Below are 10,147 nucleotides of genomic sequence, written 5' to 3'. Positions count from 1 at the left end.
CATTTGGGAAGAATGTAAACACTAAGTGCACCCCAGGCTGGTGTAGGTGAGGTAAGGAGGCCTGTAACAACCTTGTGGCTTATAGAACACAAATTGTCCCACCAGAGAGTAGGTTATTATAACATGGAATGGGATGTCCACAAATATTTTTTCAGATATTCTGTATAATGATGAGGAATGAATGAATAACTGCCAAAGAAATAATAAAATCAGGCACATAAAAAATAAATAAGGAAATTAATACATTTCTAAAGACAACAGTATTCAGGATTATGCCTAGGGACTATATTACCCAGCTATGTTACACAGCTATTGCCTTGTTTTGTCACATGTCACTGATCACTCACACTCACCATGATTAGCACTTGTGTATATAGTTTTTGGTTTCTTTGTTCATGTTTCAAGTTATTTTATGTTTTGTGCACTTGTATCACCTGATCCTTGGGTAACATTAAATAAATAACAATCATATAAAAAACAATTAAAAGAAGCACTAATTAAAAAAAATGAGAGGATCGGGCAGCAGTCGAAGGCGGGGGCCTCGACAACCCGATCCCTGGACACGGAAGCTAGCTCTAGGGACGTGGAATGTCACCTCGCTGGCGGGGAAGGAGCCTGAGATTGTGCGTGAGGTCGAGAGGTTCCGACTAGAGATAGTCGGGATCACCTCTACGCACGGCTTGGGCTCTGGAACCACACTCCTCGAGAGAGAGGATGGACTCTTCACCACTCTGGAGTTGCCCATGGTAAACGGCGGCGGGCTGGTGTGGGTTTGCTTATAGCCCCCCAGCTCAGCCGCCATGTGTTGGAGTTTACCCCGGTGAATGAGAGGGTCGTTTCCCTGCGCCTACGGGTCGGGGATAGGTCTCTCACTGTCGTGTGTGCCTACGGGCCAAACGGCAGTGTAGAGTACCCAGCCTTTTTGGGGTCTTTGGGAGGGGTGCTGGACAGTGGTCCGACTGGGGACTCTGTCTTTCTACTGGGAGACTTCAATGCCCACGTGGGCAGTGACAGTGACACCTGGAGGAGCGTGATTGGGAGGAACGCCCCCCCTGAGCCCGAGCGGTGTTCAGTTATTAGACTTCTGTGCTAGTTACAGTTTGTCCATAACGAACACCATGTTCAAGCATAAGGGTGTCCATCAGTGCACGTGGCACCAGGACACCCTAGGCCATAGGTCGATGATCGACTTTGTGGTCGTTTTGACCTGCGGCCGTATGTCTTGGACACTCGGATAAAGAGAGGGGCGGAGCTGTCAACTGATCACCACCTGGTGGTGAGTTGGATCCGATGGTGGGGGAGGAAGCTGGACAGACTCGGCAGACCCAAGCGTACTGTGAGGGTCTGCTGGGAACGTTTGCCCGAGTCCCCTGTCAGAGAGATCTTCAACTCCCACCTCCGGCGGAGCTTTGACCGGATCCCGAGGGAGGCCGGAGATATTAAGTCCGAGTGGACCATGTTCTCCACCTTCATTGTTGAAGCGGCCGCTCGGAGCTGTGGCCGTAAGGTCTCCGGCGCCTGTCGAGGCGGCAATCCCCGAACCCGGTGGTGGCAACCGGAAGTAAGGGATGCCGTCAAGCTGAAGAAGGAGTCCTATCGGGCCTGGTTGGCTTGTGGGACTCCTGAGGCCGCCGACGGGTACCGGCAGGCCAAGCGAACTGCAGCCCGGGTGGTTGTGGAGGCAAAAACTCGGGCCTGGGAGGAGTTCGGTGAGGCCATGGAGAAGGACTATTGGCTGGCCTCGAAGAGATTCTGGCAAACCGTCCGGCGCCTCAGGAGAGGGAAGCAGTGCCCTATCAATGCTGTTTACAGTGGAGGTGGGGAGCTGTTGACCTTAACTGGGGATGTCGTTGGACGGAAGGAATACTTCGAGGATCTCCTCAATCCCGCCGTCACGTCTTCCATTGAGAAAGCAGAGGCTGAGGGCTCAGAGGTGGACTCGTCCATCACCCAAGCTAAAGTCACCGAGGTAGTAAAGAAACTCCTCGATGGCAAGGCACCGGGGGTGGATGAGATCCGCCCTGAGTACCTCAAGTTTCTGGATGTTGTGGGGCTGTCTTGGCTGACACACCTCTGCAGCATCGCGTGGCGGTCGGGGACAGTGCCTCTGGAATGGCAGACCGGGGTGGTGGTCCCTCTTTTTAAGAAGGGGGACTGGAGGGTGTGTTCCAACTATAGGGGGATCACACTTCTCAGCCTACCTGGGAAAGTCTATGCCAGGGTACTGGAGAGGATAATACGGCCGATAGTAGAACCTCGGATTCAGGAGGAACAGTGTGGTTTTCATCCAGGCCGTGGAACACTGGACCAGCTCTATACCCTCTACAGGGTGCTGGAGGGTTCATGGGAGTTTGCCCAATCAGTCCACATGTGTTTTGTGGATTTGGAAAAGGTCCACTGTATGACCGAAGCAGGAGCTTGGTTCGCATTGCCGGCAGTAAGTCAAACTTGTTCCCAGTGCATGTTGGACTCCGGCAGGCTGCCCTTTGTCACCGGTTCTGTTCATAATTTTTATGGACAGAATTTCTAGGCGCAGCCAGGGGCCGGAGGGTGTCTGGTTTGGTGACAACACGATTTCGTCTCTGCTCTTTGCAGATGATGTTGTCGTGTTGGCTTCATCAGACCAGGACCTTCAGCACGCACTGGGACGGTTTGCAGCCGAGTGTGAAGCGGCTGGGATGAGAATCAGCACCTCCAAATCCGAGGCCATGGTCCTCAGTCGGAAAAGGGTGGCTTGCCCACTTCAGGTTGGTGGAGAGTTCCTGCCGCAAGTGGAGGAGTTTAAGTATCTTGGGGTTTTGTTCACGAGTGAGGGAAGGGTGGAACGGGAGATTGACAGACGGATCGGTGCAGCTTCTGCAGTAATGCGGTCGATGTACCGGTCTGTCATGGTAAAGAAAGAGCTGAGCCGCAAGGCGAAACTCTCGATTTACCGGTCAATCTATGTTCCTACTCTCACCTATGGTCAGGAGCTCTGGGTCATGACCGAAAGGACAAGATCCTGGATACAGGCGGCCAAAATGTGCTTTCTCCGCAGGGTGGCTGGGCAATCACTTAGAGATAGGGTGAGAAGCTCGGTCATTTGGGAGGAGCTCAGAGTAGAGCCGCTGCTCCTCCACATCGAGAGGGGTCAGCTGAGGTGGCTCGGGCATCTGTTCCAGATGCCTCCTGGACGCCTTCCTGGGAAGGTGTTCCAGGCGCGTCCCACTGGGAGGAGACCCCGGGGAAGACCTAGGACACGCTGGAGAGACTATGTCTCCCGGCTGGCCTGGGAACGCCTCGGTGTCCCCCCGGAAGAGCTGGAAGAAGTGTCTAGGGAGAGGGAAGTCTGGGCATCTCTGCTTAGACTGCTGCCCCCGCGACCCGGCCTCGCATAAGCGGGAGAAGATGGATGGGATGCACTTTTTTTTTTTTTAAATGTATGCATCACATTGTTAACTTTTATGCCCATGCACCATGTACCAATGTAAATCTGTGAATCTTACTATCCCTTTTCTGTGGACCCTTATTGTTCTTGAGGGGTTGGAGCTTTGTGAAAATGGTTTGTTGGGAATGGATTGGTGGCCTCAAGAAAAAATTATCATTAAAAAAATCAAAAACATGTTTTTAACAAAAAATATTGTCGGCTGCAACTTTGAATGTCCCGTGTTGAAGCACAATCGCTGTTTTCTTTCATTGCTTCTTTTCATCCGGTTTGATGCCAGTTTGTCATTTTTAGTTAAATCAAATAACCAAAGCTCATTAAGATCTACAGCCATGTATCTGACAGCAAATCAGATGGTCTTAATGTATCTATCTGGGTCACATTGAGTCGGACTGCCTTATATCAAACAGGATTTTCCCCTCTAGCTGGTACTAGAGGAAAATGCCATGGCTTTCCTCACCATTTCAATTAAGACCCTCCTCCCCTGCCAGATTAAAGTAATTTTCTTTCCTCTGAATAAACATTTCACTCATATGTGACCAGAGATTTAACCATAGAAGGTAGCAATAGGTAAAAAAAAAATAAAATCTTAATTGAGAATCCTTGGGAATATAAAAAAAAAAAAAGCTTAATTGCAACAAGAGCATATTGACAGTGAAGATATTATGACGTGAAAATCATTCTTTTGATATTTAGGAATGAAAAGCAAAGATCTATATAAAGCATTATCCAAGCTGTCAAAACATATTGCAGCTACTTGAAATGATAAAGTGAGAAAATGACTAATTACTAATAAGCATATATAAAACAAAAAATATATATGTTTGACCCAGACTCAAAATTTGTTAAGCTACCTGAACCGGTTTTATTTACTGTATCTCTGAATTAATAAATTATGATTAAAATCAATTGTTTTCAACTTCACTAACCTCTTTATCCTTCACATTTTTTTATAGCATCATCGTCGTTTTGCACTTTTAGCAATGGACTTTGTTTTATAGCAGCTTTGCAGAAATCATAGATTAAAATGATACATTTTAGCAATAGAAGTTAGTCCCTATATCCCTAAAGAGTGAGCTAGTGGCATCAGTGGCAAGCAAAAATATTATGAAATAGTATGAGGAAGAAACCTTGAGAGGAACCAGACTCAATCAGGAACTCATCCTTATCCAGGTGACACCAAATATCCTTTCATTTCCATCCATTCCTAAATGTCTATTCATGTTCCATCATTGTTGGTAATAGAGTGTTCACTAATGGACACTTAAATACAAACTTGGCAACTTTAGCCTTAAGCTGTTTCTGTTAATTATGGTCCAAATTCATCAATTAATCTTCCAATGTAACTTCATGCATCTTTAAGCTGTGCATGTTGAGCCATCTTTAACAGCAGTCACATGAAAAAAAAAAACTCAAATCAGAAGCACAATCAATCAGGCAGGGCTGAAAAAAAAGTGACAAGATCACTGTTACCTAACTGTAAACTTGGGATTATTTAAATATTCCGAAATAAGAATTCGTTCAATTTAAGTTACATGGTTGCAGAGGTACCAACCCAGCAAACACAGAACATGTTCCTAGTGTTAGCATTGGTTACTTTTTGGTCTCATGAGCTCATTTTTAGGTTCTTGTTCATAACCTAATTTTCCCAAAATGTTTGGGGAATTAAAAATTGTTCACTTATAAGCTCCACTAATCTCAGCTCATTACTATGCTATTGTATGCTGCTTCTAGCTCTTCCATGAACTCCCTGATGCCTGCTGATTTTGCTTTGATTATATCACAGACAAGCTTGCCTTTCATTGTCTAGTGGGCATTTGCAATCACACCGGGTGCACACTTAACTTTGCAGTCCTGGTTGCCTAATCAAAGCCCTGGTAGCAGGTAGCCTGTGAACATGTACCTCCACATCATAATTAAGAGTTAAAAAAATAAAAATAAAAAGGCTGTGTAAGTCTTGTTGAAAATGTTTTTTTGCATTGATTTTGGAGTCTGGAATCTACTTCCCCTGCTCTTAGAATCGTAGAATAACAAAGTCTTAGTCCATTGCATACTCTTTAGTGTTTCGTTCTGGATGTAACCTGATGTGACTGTGCATATTTATGAACACTGTGAATAATACATCAATATAATCACAATGACTAATAATGATAATGCCAAATTGTCAATAGTTTATCTATTATATACCAAAAAGCTGGTGATATGTCTTGTTAAAGTTATTAGTAGTAAATAGTTTTGGCTGTTTTCCCATGTTTTGTCCTTTGGGATACAATTACATAGAACCAATTAGCTGTTAGTAAAAAGCCAAAAGTTTTTTTTTGTTTTGTTTTTTGGACAGTGAATTTTTGGTAAATGGATTTGTCATTATACTGTGGTTGTATGGTAAGACATTGCACCTGAATGCTAGCTGATGTACTAACATCATGTATCACACAGTCTCTGTTTACATTCTACTCTTTCAGAAGCCAGTTCAAACTCCAGTCAGTATAAAGTCTTGCCAAATGTAATGTGAAGTTTGAGGGTTCAAATCCCAGCATCACTTTTGTTGCCACTTCTGTGTCCATAAGTAAGGCATTTAATCTTCAACTGTGTTGTTGTATAAATAAGACTATTGTAAGAAAATCAATAGCCAGGTTAGATCAAGAGGTCGTAACTGCTGTCATAACTCCTCCCAATAACAGTTTATTTGGATTCAACAATTGCCCAGTCTGGTTCAAATTTTTTTAATTGTTACTTAAAGTTTCTCGTTTATATGAAATCCGAATAATGAGACACTAACTGGTAATTAACTTTCATTTTTACAAGGTACTGTGAAAATGTCCATAGAGTGTCTTGTGCCCTTTTCAGTCTGGAAAAAAGACAATTATTGAGACAGCCCATTGTCTATGACCTGACATGAAACAGCCAAAATAGTGGTTGTATCATCTGGTGTTTTTTTTTTTTCCCCAACAACTATACATTACCTTGATACATTCATCATTCATTCATTTTCTCCCGCTTATCCGCAATTCGGGTCGCGGGGGCAGCAGTCTAAGCGGGCCCCCGCCTTTGACTGCTGCCCAATCCTCACAGCACCGTCCCTTATGTTCCCTCCTGCAGGTGGTGAGCCCACGGGAAGGTGGCCCCACGTCACTCCGACGTCACGGACCTTGATATTTCCCCTCGTAAGGGACCCCCGGAGCATAGAGGGTTAAGGGCCTTGCTCAAGGGCCCAAGAGTGGCAGCTTGACGATACCGGGGCTCGAACCCCCGACCTTCCGATCGGCAACCCAGCGCCTTAACCGCTGGAGCCACCACTCCCCCAACCTTGATACAATTTGATAAAATCGATCCAAAATGGTAACAATACTCAAGTAAACAGATCTAAAAATCTAGCTGCCTTCACTTTATCACAGGCATTGAAAATAACAAAAGACAAAAGATTCATTTCTTTTCTTTTGAGCAAATTACTGTCCACCAATGCAGGGCTCACTCTTAAAGAGAAGAAGGGTTTCCCTTCTGCACTCAAGGCTGAGATCATGCCTTATGAACTATACACATACGTAGCTATTTGTCAAGTTGACAGCTCTGCCTGTAGCTGGAGCACATGAGGTTGATTAATGGATTTTAAAGCAGACACATTGTTTAATGACTTCTGTAGGTGGTGTTTTTGTGGAGCTTCTGTTCCAAGTGAGTGATGTAGACAGTTGAGAAGTTGGAGAAAGTAATTTGCTAAATCATTTATAAGCATTATTTCTGATAACTTGTCCTAGCTTGAAATAGGTATGCAATAAAAACTGTGGTGGTGTGTGTGTGTGTGTATGTATGTATGTGTATATATATATATATATATATATAAAATAAGAAATCAAAACACTTTTCACACCACTGTGTGTGTGTATATATTTTGATTTTTGTGTTTTGATTTTTTTTTTTTTTTGCATGTTTGTCACAAATGAAACAGAAAGTAATTGAGATCTTTCAGTCTGGAAAAGATTATAAAGCCATTTCTAAAGCTTTGGGTCTCCAGCGAACCACAGAGCCATTATTCACAAATAGCAAAAACATGGAACAGTAGAGAACCTTTCCAGAAGTAGCCAGCTGACCAAAATGACCCCAAGAGCACAGCGACGACTCATCCAAGAGGTCACAAAAGACCCCACAACAACCTCCAAAGAACTGCAGGCCTCACTTGCCTCAGTTAAGGTCAGTGTTCATGACTCCACCATAAGAAAGAGACTGGGCAAAAATGGTCTGCATGGCAGAGTACAAAGATGAAAACCACTGCTTAACAAAAAGAACATCAAGATGTTTTCTGGCAAAACTGAGTCAAGCCTTTATGATCACCAAGACATTTGGAAAAATACTCTGTGGATTGACGAGAAGAGTTTTGGAAGGTGTGTGTCCCATTATGTCTGCCATAAAAGTAACACTGCAATTTAGAAAAAGAACATCATACCAACAGTAAAATATGGTGGTGGTAGTTTGATGGTCTGGGGCTGTTTTACTGTTTCAGGACCTGGAAGTCTTGCTGTGATAAATGGAACTATGAATTCTGCTGTTCACCAAAAAATCCTGAAGGAGAATGTCCGGCCATCTGTTTGTGACCTCAACTGAAGCAAACTTTGGTTCTGTAGCAGGACAATGATCCAAAACACACCAGCAAGTGGCCTAGTCAAAGTCCTGACCTGAATCCTATTGGGATACTGTGGCATGACCTTAAAAGGTGGTTCATGCTCGAAAACCCCTGCAATGTGGCTGAATTACAACCATTCTGCATAGATGAGTGGACCAAAATTCCTCCACAGCGCTGCAACAGACTTTTTGCAAGTTATCGCAAAGGCTTGATTGCAGTTGTTGCTGCTAAGGGTGGCTCAACCAGTTATTAGGTTATTAGTTTTTTTTTTTTTTTTTTTTTTTTAGGTTATTAGGCTTTTTCACACAGGGACATGTAGTTTTGGATTTTGTTTTCCCTCAATAATAAAAACCTTTATTTAAAAACTGCATGTTGTGTTCACTTGCATTAAAGTGTGACAAACATGCAAAAAAATAAGAAACCAGGAAGGCGGCAAACACTTTTTCACACCACTGTATATATATATATATATATATATATATTAGGGCTGTTAATCGATTAAAATATTTAATCGTGTTTAATCGCATGATTGTCATGAGTTAACTTATGATTAATCGCAACTTAATTGCACATTTTTATCCCTTCTAAATGTACCTTAAATTAATACCTTTCACGTGTTTAATAATCTAATCAACATGGGCATCTGCAAATATGGATGCCTTATGTAAATGTTTTTTTATTATTAGTGAAACCAATCTTAAAATAGAGCATGAAGACAAAATACTCTTACAAAATGTTTTAAAGTAATTATGGTGTTTTAAATGACGTAAATCATCAGGACACCAAATGGAACTTTTGCTATGTTTCTACATGGATGGTTTTAATTGCTGGATGTGTACTTTGGCAGATTTTGGTGCTTGATTTGAGACTTGGCGCATCAGTCATGTTTAGTGATTAAAAATAATTTTTTTGTTTTTTAAATATATATATATATATATATATATATATATATATATATATATATATATATATATATATATATTATATCTGAGTAAAGAAAGGAGGTCGTGAATAAATGTTTTTATAAATATGTATAATTTATGAATTTGTGTGTTTGTGTGTGTGTGTGTGTGTGTGTGTGTATATATATATATATTTTACTTCTCATGATCACACTATGCAGGATAACACAAATATACAAGTATTTAAGGTGATACATAGAGTATAGTGCAAGTTGAAGCTATACACATGCGCTAATTCTATTTAAATGGGATTCAGGTGCAGAAAACTTATTATGTATGTATGTATGTATGTATGTATATATACAAAAAGAACCCACAATGCAATCTGGGCTTTTATGGAGATTTAAATGCATGTTGATGTTAGGTCTATTAGGAGATGAAGGTTTTATATAAAAAACAAAAAAACAAAAAAACAAAAAAAAAACAAAAAAAAAACAAAAAACAAAAACAAAAAAAAAATATATATATATATATATATATATATATATATATATATATATATATATATATATATATATATATATATATATGGTCACAACTCGACATTGGTGGCATGTCACCTGGACAAAAGATTTGACTTGTTGGAAAAAGTTTAGACATGTTTCCGCACATGTATGTCAGTTATGTTGGGCTTATGTGGCTGCTTTGAGCAACTGTCTTCAGAAAAGTGACAAAATTGCATTAACCTCCTGATACTTAGAAATATCTCAAAATTTGCTTTTTATATGACTCACACAAATTAACTTGTAAAAGAAAAGACATGTCTGGCCACCACAGATTTGGATTTCTGATCATGAAGAAAAAATAAAAACCTTCATCTCCTAATAGACCTAACATCAACATGCATTTAAATCTTCATAAAAGCCCAGATTGCATTGTGGTTTTTTTTTTTTTTGTTATACAAAGGGCTGCATACATTGTTTCTATTTTATATTGTTCCATTGAGCCAGTATTTACAATATCTTCAGCAACATGCATGGCATTCTTTTTGTGTTTAAAGTGATGTCACAGAGCCAGAGCTTTCGCCTGCTCAGCCAAGCGTGGAAGCACATGGTCGCTCAGGGAGCAGGCACTATTAATAGAATCTGTGCAGCCCAGTCAGTCATCATTATTGGCTTATTAGGTTCCACTGGTAGATGCAGGCAC

The sequence above is a fragment of the Silurus aristotelis genome, assembly GCF_946808225.1.
Source record: "Silurus aristotelis genome assembly, chromosome: 27".
Taxonomy (NCBI): domain Eukaryota; kingdom Metazoa; phylum Chordata; class Actinopteri; order Siluriformes; family Siluridae; genus Silurus; species Silurus aristotelis.
The sequence above is the reverse complement of the archived record's forward strand: the minus strand, read 5'-3'. Positions refer to the sequence as shown.